We start from the raw sequence: 20200 nt of genomic DNA, 5'->3' as shown, positions 1-20200 counted from the left end.
ACTAAAACCTAAATTTTTTTATTTTTTTTTATTTTGTTTTTTATGGATTTTTTATTTTTATTGGCTTTTAAAAGTTTTATATTTTTATTTGTATAAATATATATATATATTTTTTTTTAAATTTTATATTTCCATATCATTTAGTTTATTATTATTATTTATTTGATATTGGGTACTAATCTTGTGTTCATATTTTGGGTTTGTTTCGGGACATTTCCTTTCCGAATTAATATTAGAGTCTATATTGGATTTTTTTAAAGTTAACATTTTTGAGTCAAGCTGAGTTGTTTTTCTTTTCAGTGCCTTTTCTTGGGCATCTACGCAAGTTTCATCTTGTTCCATATCTTCATTTTGGTTAATTTCTGGACGGGGTGTGTCTACTTCTTCCACTTTCTTATTTTCATTAATTTCAAGATTAAGCTTTTTGCTTTGTATCACATCCATGCTTTGAGTAAGATTGTTATCGTATTTAGGCATTTTATATTCAAAGTTTAGATTTGTTTTCTCAGGTTGGAGGTTTTCCCAAGACTCCTTTGTGTTTATATAATTTTCTTTTTCTTTTTCGTTTATTGTTATACACTCAGTGGTTTCATTTTGGGAGGTTAGTTGGTTTTTGATCTCCGTCCCAGTTAATTTAGGTTCATCTTTATTATTAACATCATAAGTGCTATTTGTGGAATTATTTTTCATAGCAGGGTTGTTTTCCTGTCCAGTATATATGATTCTAACTTTATATCCCTCTATTTCAATATTTTGGGTATGGGTTTTTCGATTTTATCCATAACCGCTGTTAAAATACCCGTGTAGTATTGAGTTTTGTTCTTTGGAGTTGCTTTCATTACGGATCGGGAGTAGATATGTTTCCCGTGGCCTAACTTCTCCAAAGCTTCCCCGACAATAAATCCTTTATATTCTAGAGGTAGACCCAACACAGACACAGTAACACGCTCGCTCGGATGTCTGGTAGGGGTTGAATTAGTAAAGCGATGGTGGAAACCTTTAATATCCAGTCCCATTTCTAGCAGTTTGTTTTTTGTTTTGTCATTTTTTAATGTTAATTCAATAATTGAATCATTCCTTATTAGCTGAACTCCATCAATATCCTTATCTAATTCGTTTTCCTCTAAAGCTATAAGCACATCTTCGATGTTCAACTGGTGTTGTAGTTCACTAAGTAAAGTCTTATTTAATTGCCTAAGATGTTGTTTTGGTTGTGTTGGTTTTATAACTTGGGCATATGAACGCGTCATACTCCCGATTGCGTTAAAATCCATTTTTTCTTGCGCAAGTTTTAACATTTTTGGTGTTATAATTATATAAAGTCTCTAGCGTATAAAATCACTAGAGGCTAGTAGTAAAAAAAAAACTAGTTTGATTTATAACAAATTAATGTGAAAAACTATACTAAACTATACTATAAGCCAATAAGCCTTAGAAAATATAAATACTCATAGGTATTTATATAAAGAACGCTGTCTCCTCTAAAACCGGTACCCGATCTTAGCCATTAGGCCGAGAAGCGATAACTGAACACTGCAGACATAGTCGGACTGACGCCGTCTTCAACAATGTACTTGTGGTTTGAATTAGAACGTCTAATCATTTTCGTCGTCGTCATCATCAGCAGCATCATCAGCAGCAGCAGCTGAGACCATTAGCGATGTTAGACACTCTGAAAGTGAAGATATTTTCTTTTTTCCAATCTGGGCCGCGCTCAGCAGTAGTGCAAAGCCGAGGCAACCCGTGGTCAGGGCAAGGTAAACCTATGATCCCATGACCTAATGCCAAAAATCAGATTAATATATGAGCCGGACTGTGCCGGCGTACCAGATATTAAACTGATAAGAACAGATACTACACTTGATCTTAGCCATTAGGCCGAGAAGCGATAACTGAACACTGCAGACATAGTCGGACTGACGCCGTCTTCAACAATGTATTTGTGGTTTGAATTAGAACGTCTAATCATTTTCGTCGTCGTCATCATCAGCAGCATCATCAGCAGCAGCAGCTGAGACCATTAGCGATGTTAGACACTCTGAAAGTGAAGATATTTTCTTTTTTCCAATCTGGGCCGCGCTCAGCAGTAGTGCAAAGCCGAGGCAACCCGTGGTCAGGGCAAGGTAAACCTATGATCCCATGGACGCACCAATGCCAAAAATCAGATTAATATATGAGCCGGACTGTGCCGGCGTACCAGATATTAAACTGATAAGAACAGATACTACACTTGATCTTAGCCATTAGGCCGAGAAGCGATAACTGAACACTGCAGACATAGTCGGACTGACGCCGTCTTCAACAATGTACTTGTGGTTTGAATTAGAACGTCTAATCATTTTCGTCGTCGTCATCATCAGCAGCATCATTAGCAGCAGCAGCTGAGACCATTAGCGATGTTAGACACTCTGAAAGTGAAGATGTTTTCTTTTTTCCAATCTGGGCCGCGCTCAGCAGTAGTGCAAAGCCGAGGCAACCCGTGGTCAGGGCAAGGTATACCTATGATCCCATGACCTAATGCCAAAAATCAGATTAATATATGAGCCGGACTGTGCCGGCGTACCAGATATTAAACTGATAAGAACAGATACTACACTTGATCTTAGCCATTAGGCCGAGAAGCGATAACTGAACACTGCAGACATAGTCGGACTGACGCCGTCTTCAACAATGTACTTGTGGTTTGAATTAGAACGTCTAATCATTTTCGTCGTCGTCATCATCAGCAGCATCATTAGCAGCAGCAGCTGAGACCATTAGCGATGTTAGACACTCTGAAAGTGAAGATATTTTCTTTTTTCCAATCTGGGCCGCGCTCAGCAGTAGTGCAAAGCCGAGGCAACCCGTGGTCAGGGCAAGGTATACCTATGATCCCATGACCTAATGCCAAAAATCAGATTAATATATGAGCCGGACTGTGCCGGCGTACCAGATATTAAACTGATAAGAACACATCATTTTTTTTTTTTTTTTTTTTTTTTCTAACGACTAGGGTTACCTGCAGCTGATATCAGGCTTACACAGGATCCTAGAGGATAGGTTTATTTTTTATTTGTTTGGATATGTAAATATTTTTTATTGCCTTATTAAAGGTATTTAATATAGCTACATAGCCACTTATTATAAAGTTATATATATGTATATTTTTTTAGATAAGTATAGATATTTGTTTGGTTTTTAGTATAGTTTTATAATTTTTATTTAGTTTTTTAGAAATTTATTTTTGTAAATTTCAATGGTTTTTTATTTTTTATTTTTGTTTTTCTGAGACATTTTTCAATACCATTCATCTCGGTTATTTATAAAAGTTTTTGGATTTTTATTTTGTTTCTGTTTAGCATCCTCCATTGCCTTCCGTCTAGCTAATTTTTCTTCTTCATATAACTTTCGTTTTGCTAATTTTTGTTCCTCATATTCCTGTCGTCTTTCAAGTTTTTCTTTTTCGTACTCAGCTCTTCGATATCGAACATACCTTTTTAGATCTTCTTCACTGCACCTATTTTTGTTAAATCCGTTAAAGAAGTTTGCGTTAAAACACCATAAATCGTGGTAACTCATGGTTTCAAATTCTTTTGGTAGTTCAATTCCGGATACATCTATTTCTTTTCTTACGTGTCTATTATCATAGTAATGGTTTTCTATCGTTTGTTCTAAATTTATTTCTTCGGATGGTATGTTAACTACTTCCTCTACGTCTTCTTCACTGTTATATTTTTGTCTGTTTTGATTATGTGTGATGGTTTCGGTAATAATTGATAGTTTGACTTTTTTGGTACTTGTTGGTGTGCATACTTCTTCAGTTTCATTCGTTACTTTAGGATTATCTTTTATAATTTTTTCTGTATACTCTTGTTTATCGCACTTTAAAACTAAACACTCTACGGGTGATTCACTAATATTCTGAACTATACTCATATCTACGGGTTGTTCCTCTACTTCTTTGATTGTTTCATTACTTGGTTGTGCTTTTTCATTTAAATCTTCGATAGGTTTTTCTTCCCTTGGTACACTTCCTGCTTCCTCCTGTCCGGTATAGATTGCTCTCACATTGTACCCATTCAGTTTTATTTGCTTTGGTATTGGCTGCTCAAGATTGTCCATGACAGCTACTATTATCCCTGAATAATATGGCGTCTTATTTTTAGGCGTGTGTCTAAACACCGGTCTAGTATGTATGTGTTTTCCATAGCCTAACTCTTCTAACGCTTTCCCGACGGGAAAGAACTTCTTTTCAAGTGGAAGGCCTATCACGGACACAGCCACTCGTTTACTAATATTCCTAGTAGGAGTGGAATTATAAAAACGGTGGTGTAGACCATTAATAGTAAGCCCCTTCTCTTGAAGGAAATGTTTTGCCTTTTCCGTTTTCATAACAATTTCCATCATAGTCCCGTTTCGTATTATTTGAAAACCTTCCAGGTCTTTATCAAGTTCAACATCTTCAATTGCTGTAAGAATGTCGTCTTGAGTTATATTTTTCTCGATGTTAGTAAGCAGTGTGTTTTTTAAGCTAGTAAACTCATTCGTTTTCGAAGATGTTGCTTGAGCATAGCTTTTAAATTGGACATTATTGTCCGGTAAGTTTAACGTTAATGGACTTTTTAAAGTCATGATTAGTTTATACTCAACGTATAAATAACCTCTCTGTCACTCTGAAGGCCAGTAGACCTCCTAACACTCATAACACACTCAATATTCACTAACACTCAATCTCCCTTAAACCACTCCAATCTAAAATTGCCGTACCGGCAACCCGTTGAAGGGGTAAGGTAAACCCTTAGCAATCACTAATGAGGCACGTAGACCTCACTAAAGGTGATCACTAGCTCAGTTGTATGACCAAGATCAAGAATCAAGAACAGATACTACACTTGATCTTAGCCATTAGGCCGAGAAGCGATAACTGAACACTGCAGACATAGTCGGACTGACGCCGTCTTCAACAATGTACTTGTGGTTTGAATTAGAACGTCTAATCATTTTCGTCGTCGTCATCATCAGCAGCATCATCAGCAGCAGCAGCTGAGACCATTAGCGATGTTAGACACTCTGAAAGTGAAGATATTTTCTTTTTTCCAATCTGGGCCGCGCTCAGCAGTAGTGCAAAGCCGAGGCAACCCGTGGTCAGGGCAAGGTAAACCTATGATCCCATGACCTAATGCCAAAAATCAGATTAATATATGAGCCGGACTGTGCCGGCGTACCAGATATTAAACTGATAAGAACAGATACTTTTTTTTTTTTTTCTTTTTAACTACCTACTAGTCCAAGGCGTTAGAAGGCAGTTTTAATTTTATATTTTTTGTTTATTATTTAAATTTTATGGTTTTATATTTTGTTTTTGTGTTTTATATTTTTATTTTTGTTTTCATTTTATTTTAGTTTTACTGAGTTATTAAGAGTTTAGAAAGTATCTCTAGGAGATGACTTAATAACAATTGTTACAGTTATTATTTTGTTTTATTATATTTGTAATACGTTTTGGAATAGTTTAATATATAATTAAAATAGGTTATAGTTTATTCAATCAGTTTTTGCCTTTTTTCTTTTTTAATTAGATTTAGTTGTAATTTATTCTGTCTTTCCTTTTGTTTTTTTTCGTGGTCTTTAATAAACATAGTAAATTCTTTTCTTCGTTGATCCCATTCCGCTTTTTTATGTGCTACGTATTTTTCTTCATCATCAGTTGAATAGTCTTCTTCGTAATAGTTTTTAAATTCTTTTTTATTATAAGAATACATTTCGCCTGAATCCATAGCTTTAAAAGAAATTGGCGTCAACATCCCTTTTCTTTGTTGCTTTTTTTCTAGTGCTCTGTAGTTACGACGCTCTGACTCGTACTCGTCCCACTCAGCCTTTTTATACCTCTTTAGTTTATTTAATTCTTCTTCGGAGCAGTTATATCTGTCAAAATTTTTAAAAGCTTTCCAGTTAAATTCTACTATTTCTAAATGGTTCATGTCCTCAAGTTCTTCAAGTATGGTGATTTCTCCTTCTTCTAAATCTTCTGTTGATATATTATCCATAACACCTCTTTCAGTTGTGATATTGTTTTCACTTTTAGTACTTTGAGGTGCTAAATCATTTGGATTTGCTACCTTTATTGGTTCCGCTGTTTCTATGTTTACAGTTGAATTTTCTTTATTAATTAATGTTTCATTTAGTTCTTTTTTCTCTATTTCAGGTCCGATTTTACTTTCCGTTGATTCCTTCTCTACTCTATCAGTTAATGGTGTTTTTTGTGTTTCGTTTAGATTAGCTTTTGGTTGATCTTGTCCTGTATAGACGATTCTAAGATTATATCCCCTTAGTCTTAGGTTTCGAGGAATTGGTTTTAAGATGTTGTCAATAATGACAACTAAAATGCCAGAAAAGTACGGTGTTTTATTCTTTGGTGTTTTTTTAAACACTGGTCTTGTGTGAATATGTTTACCATAGCCTAAGTCTTCAAGCGCTTTCCCGACTGGAAACTCCTTTTTTTCTAGAGGTAATCCAATAACGGATACCGCAATACGTTTGCTAATATTTCGAGTTGGAGTTGAGTTATGAAAACGATGTATTACACCGTTAACACAAAGACCTTTATCTTGGAGCAACGATTTTGCTCTGTCGGATTTCATGACCAGCTCAATCATAGTTCCGTTACGAATAATCTGGAATCTCTCCAGATCATCATCTAGACCTGCATCTTCGATAGCCGACAGAATATCAAGCTCTGAACAATTTTGAGTCTTATGACACAAAAGAGTCCTACTTAAAACGCTGTACTTAATCGGTTGGTTCGATGATTTAATAGCTTGACAATAGCTTTTAGTGGTGGCAATACTGCCTATGTTGTCCGTATCAATTTCTAATGACTTTGTATTCATACTAGTAATACACTACGTGTACTAACTACTCTTTTTCCTCTCGGTCACTCAAAAGAACAGATACTACACTTGATCTTAGCCATTAGGCCGAGAAGCGATAACTGAACACTGCAGACATAGTCGGACTGACGCCGTCTTCAACAATGTACTTGTGGTTTGAATTAGAACGTCTAATCATTTTTGTCGTCGTCATCATCAGCAGCATCATCAGCAGCAGCAGCTGAGACCATTAGCGATGTTAGACACTCTGAAAGTGAAGATATTTTCTTTTTTCCAATCTGGGCCGCGCTCAGCAGTAGTGCAAAGCCGAGGCAACCCGTGGTCAGGGCAAGGTAAACCTATGATCCCATGACCTAATGCCAAGAATCAGATTAATATATGAGCCGGACTGTGCCGGCGTACCAGATATTAAACTGATAAGAACAGATACTTTTTTTTTTTTTTTTTTTTTTTTTTTATTTTATCTACCAACTAGTCCAAGGGCCTAGTAGGTTGATTATTTATTTTATATTTTTTATTTTTGTTTTAATTGTTATATATTTTTATTATGTTTTGTTAATTTTATATTTTTATTTTTGTTGATATATTTTTTAAGTTAAATAATGTTAATAGGGTAGCTCTTGGATGCGACATTATAACATTATAATTTTTTGTTTAATACTTTTTTAATTGTTTTCTTTAAAATTGTTTTTTATTAAATGTTGCTTTTTAATTTTCTTCTTAAGGTGTTATTTTTGCTCTCTTGGCTTGATACTTTTGCTTTTTTAAATTACGTTCTTCTTGTTTTCTTTCATGATCTTTAATATATTGGAAAAATTCCTTTTTTCGTTGTTTCCATTCTGCTCTCTTACAAGCAATATATTTTGTCTTTTCATTTATATTTGCGGTATTGATGTTAAAATTTTTAAATTCTTTCATATTAAATGAGTATATTTCACTGGAGTCCATTTTTTCGAAACCAAGTGGTGTAAGTTTTCCTATTTTTTTTTTCTAGGTCTTTGAGTGATTTATATTTATTCATTTTTGCAGTGTTATATTGTTCCCATTCGAGTTTCTTAAAGGCTCTGAATTTTAGTAATTCTTCCTTGCTACAGTTTAGTCGGTCAAAATTTTTAAAGGTCTTCCAGTTATAATTGACTTTGTCTATATGTGACATGTGTCTATATTCTGTAGGTATTTCAACGTTGTCCAGATTGTCATCTTCTTTGCTGAAGACATCTTTTTCACTTTGGCCATCAGCATCTTTACTCTTAGCTATATCACTTACTTTACTACTATCCTGTTCATTATCATCTTCATTTCTTTCATCGACTTTGCTATTATCTTTATCGTTTTTACTAAATTTGTTTTCGTTTGCTGCCTGAAGTGCTATATTTTCTACTGTTATTTGTATTTCTAAATTCTTCTCATGTTCATTCGTTTCCTTTTCTATTCCCTTATCCTCGGTCGTTTTAATAATGTTCTGATTTTGTGTTCCTAGAGGTGGTATAACTTGGGGAATGCTACTAGGTGATTTGCAAACAAATTTGTCTTCGTTTTTCTGATTTTTGTTTACTTTGTTTTGAGGCTTTCCCACATCTTCCTGGCCGTTGTAGATTGCCCTAACCTCATACCCATTCAGTTTTATAAACCTTGGGATTGGTTTGTCTATTTTGTCCATAATCGCAACTATGATACCGGAGTAATAGAGCGTTTTGTTGTTTGGTGTTTTTTTAAATATAGGTTTAGTTCTAATATGTTTTCCGTATCCGAGCTGCTCTAGAAATTTACCAGCAGGATAGTTACTTTTTTCAATTGGTAACCCGAGGATGGAAACAGTTACCTTTTTACTAATGTTTCTCGATGGAGTACATTGGTAGAATCGGTGGTTTACACCATTAATATTTAATCCTTTTTCAAGAATCGTTTTTTTAATTTTGTCGTTTTTCATAACGATCTCAATTATTGAGCCGTTACGGATTTGTTGGTATCCGAATAGGTATTTATCATATCCGGCCTCTTCAATAGCAACTAAGAAATCGTTGTCGCTAATTTTAGCGTTAACCTTACATAAGAGAGTATTATTTAGGGCGCTATAGTCGTATGCGTTATCGTTATTGGTTGCTGCTTGTGCATAGGTTTTATTTGCAGCTTGAATAGAGCATTTGTTCTGGGCTGTAGCAGCCGCTATTTCTGTATCTATTTCCATGGTATTTCTTGGATCTAATAGTAGCATGGCAAAATAGTTCTACCTGTATATATTATATTCTCAGCAACTCAGAGGCCAGTAGACCTCAAAAGAGGTCTAACCAACCTCTTACTAAAACTCACTCACACTCAAAAAACTCACTGAGATCTACGATCTCTATAAAACTCTCAACCACTCAAAAAATAAACTAAAAGTCCGAAAACTTTTTTAGAAAATCTTGGCCTTGCAACCCGTGGAGGGAGCAAGGTAACACTCAATACACTCAGAAGGCCAGTAGACCTTCTTTATACAAGTATGGATCACTAGCTCGCCTAATTAAACTAAGATAAGAACAGATACTACACTTGATCTTAGCCATTAGGCCGAGAAGCGATAACTGAACACTGCAGACATAGTCGGACTGACGCCGTCTTCAACAATGTACTTGTGGTTTGAATTAGAACGTCTAATCATTTTCGTCGTCGTCATCATCAGCAGCATCATCAGCAGCAGCAGCTGAGACCATTAGCGATGTTAGACACTCTGAAAGTGAAGATATTTTCTTTTTTCCAATCTGGGCCGCGCTCAGCAGTAGTGCAAAGCCGAGGCAACCCGTGGTCAGGGCAAGGTAAACCTATTATCCCATGACCTAATGCCAAAAATCAGATTAATATATGAGCCGGACTGTGCCGGCGTACCAGATATTAAACTGATAAGAACAGATACTTTTTTTTTTTTTTTTTTTATTTTATATACCAACCAACTAGAGTGACCTGTTGCTGAAACCAGACTTACACAGGGCCCTAGATGGCAGTTTTTGTTTTATATTTTTTATTTATTTTTTTAGTTTTATGTTTTATATTTTGTTTTCTAGTTTCATTTTTTATATTTTTGTTTTTTGTTTTAGTGTTTTGTATTTTTAGTTTAATTCGGATTTTTAAGTTTTGTATTTTTGTCTTTCAAGTCCTATTTGAGTAGTTCTTTAATGTGACTCTTTAATACATAAGACTTTTGTTTTTAAATATTAATGGATGTCTTATTATGGTTTAGTCGTTTTTTTTTTTTTTTTTTTTTTTTTTTTTTCAATTTTATTTTTTTAATTTTTTTTTGATATACTTTTGTTTCTGTTTTTACATTTTTGGTTGGTAAAATAACTTTGTCTGCTGTTCAAAGATTTTTAACTTTCAGCTTTTGGTGTTAGTTTTGCTTTTTTAGATTGGTAGATTTGTTTTTTAAGTGCACGCTCTTCTTGTTTTTTTTCATGGTCAGGATGAAACTGTGAATATTCCTTTCTCCTTTGATCCCACTCCGCTTTTCTACAGGCTATATATCTATTTCTTAAGGTTTCATCCTCCGTGTTTCTATTAACGTTTTTGAATTCTTTCATGTTGTATGAATACATATCACCTGAATCCATTTGCTGAAATGCAATTGGAATAAGTTGATCAGTTCTTTTTTCAAATGATTTGTACATGCCTACAGCTCTTTCATATTGTACCCATTCATATTTTTTATACACTTTAAATTTTTTCAGTTCTTCTTCACTGCAGTTTAGTCTATCAAAGTTCTTAAAAAGTTTCCAATTATAATCCACTTTGTCTAAGTGGTACAATTTTAAAAATTCATCAGGCACTTCACATTCGTCCTCACTACTTTCATTATTGCTATTATTATCATTACAATCATGGTCGTCTTGACTATCAGCATTAACTTTACTATTATTATCATCTTTACTATCATCTTTATCTTTACTATCGTTATCATCTTTACTATTATCTTTATCCTTACTAGGATTGCCATCTTTGCTATCATCGTCATCTTTACTACCATCGCCATCACTATTTTCATCGCTATCCTTACTATCATCATTATCTTTACTTTCATTGCCATTTTTACTATCATCGTCATCATTTTTTCCATCGTCATCTTTACTATCATCTTTACCTTTATAATCATTCCTATCTTTACTATCATCGCCATCATTACTATTATCATCATCTTCATTATCATCCTTGAGACTATCCTCTTCTTCACTATCCTGTTCGTTTATTTTATCTGCTACCTTTTTGACTTCGTTGGTTTTACTTGTATCCAAATCGTTCGTTGTTCTTCTTTCGAGAGTTGTTTTCAGTTGGGATTCTGTAGCCGTTTCTAATGTTTGTGTTTGTACTTTCTCTTTATATTTATTTACTTCGTTTTCTATTACCGTGCTTTCATTTATTATAATGTGATTTGGATTTTCAACTTCTACATAAGTTGTGTCCAAGCGATTATTATTAGATGGTTTGTTAAAATCGTTTGGATCTTTTTGTTGGTTAGTTGTATATTTTTTTTGTGGTCTTCCCACATCTTCTTGACCGTTGTAAATTGCCCTAACTTCATAACCATTTAAGTTAATGAATCTAGGGATTGGCTTTTGAAGGTTGTCCATAATCACGACTATAATACCGGAATAATATGGCGTTTTGTTTTTAGGTGTACTTCTTAGTAAAGGCTTAGTTCGTAAGTGCCTTCCATATCCCAGCTCCTCGAGGTACTTCCCAGCTGGAAAATTGCTTTCTTCTATTGGCAAACCTAGTATTGATATTGTCACTCTTTTGTTGATATTCCTGCTTGGGGTAGAGGGGTAGAAGGGATGTTTTACACCATTGATATTAATACCTTTTTCAAGAATTATATGTTTAATTAAATCATTTTTCATAACAATTTCGATAACTGAGCCATTTCTAATTTGTTCATAACCAAATAGATATTTGTCATATCCTGCCTCTTCAATAGCTAATAGAAAATCGTTGTCACTAACTTTAAATTGGACTTTACACAAAAGGGTATTTTTAAGGGATTTGTGGTCGTTAATGTAGTTGTTGTTTGTTGTAACTTGGGCATAGGTTTTATAAGCAGCCTGTGCATTAACAATAGTTTGGGCTGTAGCAACACCAATATCAGTAACTACCTCCATTGACGTTTTTGGGTCGATTTGTAACATGGTAAATAGTACTAACAATATAATACACTCTTAGCTACTCGGACGCTCTGAGGCCAGTAGACCTCTAATGAGGTCTAATCAACCTCTTTAAACTCACACTCTCTTTAACTCACTGAGATCTACGATCTCTACAATCTCTCAGTCACTCAATACACTAAATAAAGGAACCAGTACACTCTTATATCACTCGTCCTTGCAACCCGTGGAAGGCGCAAGGTAATACTCACTAAACACTCAGAAGGCCAGTAGACCTTCTATATACTAGTTAGGATCACTAGCTCGCCTAATTAAACTAAGATAAGAACAGATACTACACTTGATCTTAGCCATTAGGCCGAGAAGCGATAAGATACAGATACTATATAAGATATAAGATAAGAACAGATACTACACTTGATCTTAGCCATTAGGCCGAGAAGCGATAACTGAACACTGCAGACATAGTCGGACTGACGCCGTCTTCAACAATGTACTTGTGGTTTGAATTAGAACGTCTAATCATTTTCGTCGTCGTCATCATCAGTAGCATCATCAGCAGCAGCAGCTGAGACCATTAGCGATGTTAGACACTCTGAAAGTGAAGATATTTTCTTTTTTCCAATCTGGGCCGCGCTCAGCAGTAGTGCAAAGCCGAGGCAACCCGTGGTCAGGGCAAGGTAAACCTATGATCCCATGACCTAATGCCAAAAATCAGATTAATATATAAGCCGGACTGTGCCGGTGTACCAGATATTAAACTGATAAGAACAGATACTTTTTTTTTTTTTTTTTTTTTCAACTACCTACTAGTCCAAGGCGTTAGAAGGCAGTTTTAATTTTATATTTTTTGTTTATTATTTAAATTTTATGGTTTTATATTTTGTTTTTGTGTTTTATATTTTTATTTTTGTTTTCATTTTATTTTACTTTTACTGAGTTATCAAGAGTTTAAAAAGTATTTCTAGGAGATGACTTAATAACAATTGTTACAGGTATTATTTTGTTTTATTATATTTGTAATACGTTTTGGAATAGTTTAATATATAATTAAAATAGGTTATAGTTTATTCAATCAGTTTTTGTTTTTTTTCTTTTTTTATTAGATTTAGTTGTAATTTATTCTGTCTTTCCTTTTCTTTTTTTTCGTGGTCTTTAATAAACATAGTAAATTCTTTTCTTCGTTGATCCCATTCCGCTTTTTTATGTGCTACGTATTTTTCTTCATCGTCAGTTGAATAGTCTTCTTCGTAATAGTTTTTAAATTCTTTTTTATTATAAGAATACATTTCGCCCGAATCCATAGCTTTAAAAGAAATTGGCGTCAACATCCCTTTTCTTTGTTGCTTTTTTTCTAGTGCTCTGTAGTTACGACGCTCTGACTCGTACTCGTCCCACTCAGCCTTTTTATACCTCTTTAGTTTATTTAATTCTTCTTCGGAGCAGTTATATCTGTCAAAATTTTTAAAAGCTTTCCAGTTAAATTCTACTATTTCTAAATGGTTCATGTCCTCAAGTTCTTCAAGTATGGTAATTTCTCCTTCTTCTAAATCTTCTGTTGATATATTATCCATAACTCCTCTTTCAGTTGTGATATTGTTTTCACTTTTAGTACTTTGAGGTGCTAAATCATTTGGATTTGCTACCTTTATTGGTTCCGCTGTTTCTATGTTTACAGTTGATTTTTCTTTATTAATTAATGTTTCATTTAGTTCTTTTTTCTCTATTTCAGGTCCGATTTTACTTTCCGTTGATTCCTTCTCTACTCTATCAGTTAATGGTGTTTTTTGTGTTTCGTTTAGATTAGCTTTTGGTTGATCTTGTCCTGTATAGACGATTCTAAGATTATATCCCCTTAGTCTTAGGTTTCGAGGAATTGGTTTTAAGATGTTGTCAATAATGACAACTAAAATGCCAGAAAAGTACGGTGTTTTATTCTTTGGTGTTTTTTTAAACACTGGTCTTGTGTGAATATGTTTACCATAGCCTAAGTCTTCAAGCGCTTTCCCGACTGGAAACTCCTTTTTTTCTAGAGGTAATCCAATAACGGATACCGCAATACGTTTGCTAATATTTCGAGTTGGAGTTGAGTTATGAAAACGATGTATTACACCGTTAACACAAAGACCTTTATCTTGGAGCAACGATTTTGCTCTGTCGGATTTCATGACCAGCTCAATCATAGTTCCGTTACGAATAATCTGGAATCCCTCCAGATCATCATCTAGACCTGCATCTTCGATAGCCGACAGAATATCAAGCTCTGAACAATTTTGAGTCTTATGACACAAAAGAGTCCTACTTAAAACGCTGTACTTAATCGGTTGGTTCGATGATTTAATAGCTTGACAATAGCTTTTAGTGGTGGCAATACTGCCTATATTTTCCGTATCAATTTCTAATGAATTTGTATCCATACTAGTAATACACTACGTGTACTAACTACTCTTTTTCCTCTCGGTCACTCAAAAACACTCTAATAGTTCACACAACCTTCAACAAACTAAAGTTGCCTTACAGGCAACCCGTTGCAGAGGTAGGGTAAACTTCTTAATACACACTAAGAGGCACGTAGACCTCACCGAAAGCAATCACTAGCCCAATTAAACACCTAATGACTAAAAATCAAGAACAGATACTACACTTGATCTTAGCCATTAGGCAGAGAAGCGATAACTGAACACTGCAGACATAGTCGGACTGACGCCGTCTTCAACAATGTACTTGTGGTTTGAATTAGAACGTCTAATCATTTTCGTCGTCGTCATCATCAGCAGCATCATCAGCAGCAGCAGCTGAGACCATTAGCGATGTTAGACACTCTGAAAGTGAAGATATTTTCTTTTTTCCAATCTGGGCCGCGCTCAGCAGTAGTGCAAAGCCGAGGCAACCCGTGGTCAGGGCAAGGTAAACCTATGATCCCATGACCTAATGCCAAAAATCAGATTAATATATGAGCCGGACTGTGCCGGCGTACCAGATATTAAACTGATAAGAACAGATACTTTTTTTTTTTTTTTTTTTTTTTTTTTTTTTTTTTTAATTTTTTAACTTTTTTTTTAATTTTTATCTTTGGTGATCAAAACATAAACGAAAAGCGGAAATGCGAAGAAATCGAAAAAACGAGAAGTTGAGATCACATCTTATTGCTTTATAGATTAAAAACTAACTTGTCAGAGTTTGCCTGACTTATTGCATTGTTAAAGGAGTATTTTTTATGGAAGTTTTTTATGTCATTCAATCTTTGATGTTTTTTATATTTTACATCCCATATGTACTTTAGTTCTCGTTTTATATTTTCAACTATGGTTTTTGGTTTTATGGTTTTATTTTCTTTTATTTTCATATTTCGTGCTCTCCATAGCTCCGTAGTAGTGATATTTGTGATGGTCGTTATTATTTTTGCCTTTATGCTGTTCCAATTAAATTCGTCGATATCAGTTAATAGAACAGTATGGACTATATTAAATGGTTGCGTTGGTTGCAATGTTTTGTATACTACTTTAAGTTTGCTCCACACTGTCCTCGCTATCTTACAGGATGTAAAGGGATGCAGCGTTGTTTCTGGTAGACCACAACTCCTACAGAGTGAACTACCTCGTCCTCTATTCTTCCTCCATAGCCGTAGTTTTTCCATTGTGGGGAGACTATTTTGCAACATTCTCCACTGAGTATTTTGACTTGGGCCTTGGGCATACGAGTTAAAAGATCTTAGCCATATGGTTCTCCAAGGCAGTTGTTTTTGCAATTTATCTTCCCAATATGTTTGTACTTTTTTTATGTAAGTATTATTTTCATTATTTAAGAGTGTCTTATATATGTTGCGCGACGATTTTTTTTTTAGTAGGAATAGGTGTTCATTTTTTTTTAGGACATCCACAATATCACGATAATAGAAGGGAGGACTGTTTAATGTTTTAGGATAATTATTTAGTATTAAAAAATTCCATTGTTTATAACTTTGGTTTGCAAGTTTTAGTAGCGAGGTGGCAAGTAAATATTTTTGGAGGTAAAGGCTTTCATGAGGGTTTTCGACATGTTGCATCTGTAGAAGATGTTTTATCCTGAGTGAGATACTTTGTTTAGCTGGATCAATTAGTCCTAAACCTCCATTTATAGTTGGAAGGTAAAGAATTTCGCGCTTGATGGGCTCGGCATATTCACTTTGCCACAAGTAGATCGAGATTTCTTTTTTTATTTTATTTTCAAAGATTTTATTTAGTGGGAAAACGTTGGCTAAGTACCATATCTTCGAAAGTGCCAGGGTATTTAAAAATATTCCTTTGCATCTCAGTGATACGTTTCTGTATTTAAAGATTCTAGTGTTTTTTTTTAATTTTGCTATAGTTTCTTTCCAATTTATTGTTGCTGAATAAGCAAGGTCAGTATTAAATGTTATGCCTAGTATTCTTAAGCCGGTATGATTGACCCAGTTTATACCATGATCTTTATAAAATCCTTTATTTATGTAGTTTTTATATGCCAGATGGTCAAAGCCTCCAAGTGCCAGAGCTTTTGATTTTGCCTTGTTTATGTTTGACCCAGTGGCAAGTTCAAAGTTTGCTATTTCTTTAAAAATTTCATCGATGGATGAGATATTTTGTGCAGTAATCATTGTGTCATCTGCATATTGCAAAATTTTGAGAGGAATATTATTTCCAGGTATTTGAATTCCATCGATATTTTGATTCTTTTTTATTGATAGAGACAGGGTCTCTGCCGCAATACAGTAAAGCATAAGTGATATAGGGTCACCTTGCCTTACTCCTCTATTAACTTTGAAGGGTTTGCTTAGGTGCCCATTGTTTATAATAAGGGATTGTGTATTTTTGAGCGTTTGTTTTAAGGCTCTTGTAAACATACAACCAAAATTAAAACGCTCAATTACTTTAAAAAGAAATTTTCGATCAAGTTTATCAAATGCCTTCTCTTGGTCAATTGATATAATAAAACTTTTACTACTCTTCTGATTGGTATACTCTATTAGATCCCTAGCTAGGAAGATATTTGAAAAGATTGTACGATTAGGAACAGAGCAGGTTTGCGATGGTTCTAGTATTTTCTCAAGAACCTTTGATAGCCGAATTGCAAGGGCCTTAGTGATGATCTTGTAATCAGCACATAACAAGGAAATTGGTCTCCAGTTCTTAAGTTGTTTTAGATCTCCCTCTTTTGGGAGTAGACTTATTATGGCTGTTCTCTGTGACCATGACAATTCGGCTTTTTCGTTAAAGAGGTTTTTATTTACAATATGGGTAAATTCGGTTCCAATTATATTCCAGAAGCTTTGATAAAACTCTACCGGAATACCATCGATACCTGGTGTTTTTGACTTTGCAAGAGAATTAGCTGCATTAAGCAGTTCTTCTTTAGTCAGGTATGTATTTAAGAAGGCATTTTCGTAATTTTTAAGGGGATTTTTTATATTATTTAGGAGGTTGATTTGTTTTGCTTCGTCAAGGTTATGTTCTTTATATAAGGTTTTGTAGTACTTTCTAATGACTTTATTAATACAAGCAGTTTCTTTGTATAAGGTGTTGTTTTCATTAATTTCCTCGATTGTTTTTTTTTTCTGATTAGTTTTTTCCAATGAAAAAAGCGCCTTTGATGGGGTTTCACCTTCCTCAACAACTTGCTGTTTTGTTCTTATAAACACACCACGATTAATACTAAGCATGTTTATTTCATTTTTTATGGATTTTATCTTTTCGATATCTTTTATTTCATTTTCATTTTCGGTTTTTAGTTTTTTTTCTAGTTGTTTTTGATACTCTTTTTTGGTTTTGTTAATTTCTGTGGACCTAGTGATTGCATTTTCTTTAATTTGGTACTTAAAAATTTCCCACCATTGGTTTAAGTTTTCGTAAGAGTGTTTTGTTTTCACGAATCTTTCAAATTCATTTACTACATTTTTTATAAATATTTCATCCTCTAAGAGGGTTACATTCAAGTGCCAGTATCCGAGTCCTTTTTTATTTGGTTTTTTAGCCATTTGATAGAGACAGAAGGCTTTGTGGTCGCTCAAGAAGGTTTCAATGATTGCATATTTGTAGATAGACCTATCATTTGTTTGGCTATATATCCTGTCTATCCTACTTTTGACGGATCCATCAGTTTTTGCATAAGTAAAATCAGTTCCTTTAGGGTTTAGTTTTCTATAGTAGTCTATTAAATTGTATTTTTCTATAATTGCTCTAAGGTTTATGGATCCAAGTGTGTTATTTTTATTGTAGAGGTCGCCTCCAAATCTGTCTAGTGTTGGGTTTTCGACCATGTTGAAGTCTCCTACAAGAAACAGGCTGTCCGATACTTTGACATGTTTTTCGATAGATTGAAAAAAATTTTCTTTATCTGATGGGCTATTTGGACCGTATATGTTGATTATTCTAATAATGGTGTTATCTATATTGATGTTCGTTGATAGTATTCTTCCATTTTTATCATGCTTTACTTGATCGAAATTGATTATATTTTTTGTGAGTATTGCGACACCGCGTTCTTTGTTTGTACCATTATTCCACAGAGACGAACCACCTGTGATATTGCTCCATTCCAATGCCCATTTAGGCATGTTTTCTTGGGTACAATGCGTTTCCTGTATGCATATAACATCGCTGTCGGTATTTTTTAGACAATTCATTATTTTCACACGTTTAGAATTGTCATTTAGACCATTTACATTGAGTGTGTAGATATTTAAAGCCATTTTTAACTAAAGTGTTTTTATTTTTTTGTTTAGTTTTTGTTTTTATTTTTATTATATTTTTGAATTTTATATTTTTGTTTGGTTTTATGTTTTATATTTTTATTTTTATTTTTAATTTTTTTGTTTTTCACTAAATTTTTCAAGATTTAGTGATTCCTTATTGGATCGTTTAGATTCAGTGTATTTGTTTTTCTCAGTGTTATTTTTTCTCTTTTTATTGTTATCATTAGTACCTACTTCCTGCAATGAGTTCGTGTCTGCATCTATTGCTTCTGATGGATTCTCTTCACCCATAAATTCGTTCTCATATAGTATACTTTGTTTTACTTCTTGTTCTTGATGAATATACACTTCATTTTCAATATCCTGCTCCATAGTTTGTGTTTCAATTATATTAGTTGAATTGACCTTAATTTCATTGGTTTGAAAGTGGACGTCAGTTTCAGTGGCTGCAACATCTAGATCTTTTTCGATCCTAGTTACTTCAAAATTAGTACTTAGGATTTCATTAGTTGAATTTTCTTTATTTGTATTATCTTTTTTTTTATATTCACTTTCTTCAAATGAATTCTTTTTTTTATGTGGTATATACCCTTCTTGACCGCTGTGGATTATTTTAACTTTATACCCTTTTAAGGTTATGTGGGTTGGTATTGGCTTAGGCATATTTTCCAATACTACAAGTAGAATACCAGAGTAATATTCAATTTTGTTTTTTTGAGTTTTTTTCATTAGAGTTCTTGTAGATATGTGTTTACCATATCCACAGTTTTCTAATTCTTCGCCTGCACCAATCTCTACACACTCAAGTGGAAGACCGAAGATCGAGACCGTTCTTCTTTGGGTTGTTGGCGTTCTAGGTGTTCGGTTTGGTTTTGAATTAAAAAGGCGATAGTGTTCCCCTTTAATGTTTAACCCCTTTTCAAGAAGAGTATTTTTCGACTTGTCATCCTTCATGACAATTTCTACCATCTTTCCTCCTCTAATAACTTGAAGACCAAAAAGGTCAACATCTAAGTCTTGCTCTTCCAGAGCAGCAAGTATATCTTCTACATTGGCTGTAGTATTTAATGAGCAAAGTAAGGTATTTTTTAATGGTTTTAAATTAACATTACTTTCTCCTGTAGCTACTTGGGCGTAGCTTTTAGATGCAGAAGTTTGTTCCCTGCGTATTTCCATTATGTTATTATTTATAATATTTTCCATATCAAAAGTGGATTTTATTAAATCTATTATCACTTACAACTAATAATGACGTCGAGTGAACCTATTACTTATTAGGAGTAAGCAACCCGTGGATAGGGCACCGTAACTATACAAAACTATATTAAGCTATACTAGTACTATATATAAGGCCAATAGACCTTTTATTATAGTCGCTGTCTCAAACTAACACCAGAGGATCTTAGCCATTAGGCCGAGAAGCGATAAGAACAGATACTACACTTGATCTTAGCCATTAGGCCGAGAAGCGATAACTGAACACTGCAGACATA

General features: G+C 34.0%; 6 non-coding genes and 9 pseudogenes across 6 annotated transcripts; all 15 read right to left on the bottom strand.

Annotated features, from left to right (window-relative positions):
* Positions 1-1698: 1698 nt before the first annotated feature.
* LOC136077401 (U2 spliceosomal RNA) lies at positions 1699-1890 on the bottom strand. The gene has a single exon (XR_010637049.1). It is a non-coding gene; the product is annotated as a U2 spliceosomal RNA (small nuclear RNA).
* A 174-nt stretch (positions 1891-2064) lies between these two features.
* On the bottom strand, positions 2065-2260 carry LOC136077250 (U2 spliceosomal RNA). The gene has a single exon (XR_010636972.1). It is a non-coding gene; the product is annotated as a U2 spliceosomal RNA (small nuclear RNA).
* A 174-nt stretch (positions 2261-2434) lies between these two features.
* LOC136077229 (U2 spliceosomal RNA) lies at positions 2435-2626 on the bottom strand. Its single transcript, XR_010636949.1, has one exon. It is a non-coding gene; the product is annotated as a U2 spliceosomal RNA (small nuclear RNA).
* A 174-nt stretch (positions 2627-2800) lies between these two features.
* LOC136077424 (U2 spliceosomal RNA) lies at positions 2801-2996 on the bottom strand. Its single transcript, XR_010637059.1, has one exon. It is a non-coding gene; the product is annotated as a U2 spliceosomal RNA (small nuclear RNA).
* A 1747-nt stretch (positions 2997-4743) lies between these two features.
* On the bottom strand, positions 4744-4901 carry LOC136077475 (U2 spliceosomal RNA; annotated as a pseudogene).
* Positions 4902-5075: 174 nt separating this feature from the next.
* On the bottom strand, positions 5076-5285 carry LOC136077300 (U2 spliceosomal RNA; annotated as a pseudogene).
* Positions 5286-6852: 1567 nt separating this feature from the next.
* On the bottom strand, positions 6853-6968 carry LOC136077525 (U2 spliceosomal RNA; annotated as a pseudogene).
* A 174-nt stretch (positions 6969-7142) lies between these two features.
* LOC136077384 (U2 spliceosomal RNA) lies at positions 7143-7333 on the bottom strand. Its single transcript, XR_010637044.1, has one exon. It is a non-coding gene; the product is annotated as a U2 spliceosomal RNA (small nuclear RNA).
* A 1935-nt stretch (positions 7334-9268) lies between these two features.
* Positions 9269-9431, bottom strand: LOC136077515 (U2 spliceosomal RNA; annotated as a pseudogene).
* Positions 9432-9605: 174 nt separating this feature from the next.
* LOC136077310 (U2 spliceosomal RNA) lies at positions 9606-9788 on the bottom strand. Its single transcript, XR_010637011.1, has one exon. It is a non-coding gene; the product is annotated as a U2 spliceosomal RNA (small nuclear RNA).
* Positions 9789-12233: 2445 nt separating this feature from the next.
* Positions 12234-12368, bottom strand: LOC136077484 (U2 spliceosomal RNA; annotated as a pseudogene).
* Positions 12369-12619: 251 nt separating this feature from the next.
* LOC136077360 (U2 spliceosomal RNA) lies at positions 12620-12831 on the bottom strand (annotated as a pseudogene).
* A 1752-nt stretch (positions 12832-14583) lies between these two features.
* LOC136077562 (U2 spliceosomal RNA) lies at positions 14584-14672 on the bottom strand (annotated as a pseudogene).
* A 174-nt stretch (positions 14673-14846) lies between these two features.
* On the bottom strand, positions 14847-15100 carry LOC136077327 (U2 spliceosomal RNA; annotated as a pseudogene).
* Positions 15101-19955: 4855 nt separating this feature from the next.
* On the bottom strand, positions 19956-20180 carry LOC136077442 (U2 spliceosomal RNA; annotated as a pseudogene).
* Between the last annotated feature and the right edge of the window lie 20 nt (positions 20181-20200).

Source organism: Hydra vulgaris, chromosome 02, assembly GCF_038396675.1.
Source record: "Hydra vulgaris chromosome 02, alternate assembly HydraT2T_AEP".
NCBI classification, from domain to species: Eukaryota; Metazoa; Cnidaria; class Hydrozoa; order Anthoathecata; family Hydridae; genus Hydra; species Hydra vulgaris.
Note: the sequence above shows the minus strand (reverse complement) of the source record. Positions and strands in the feature narration are given on the sequence as shown.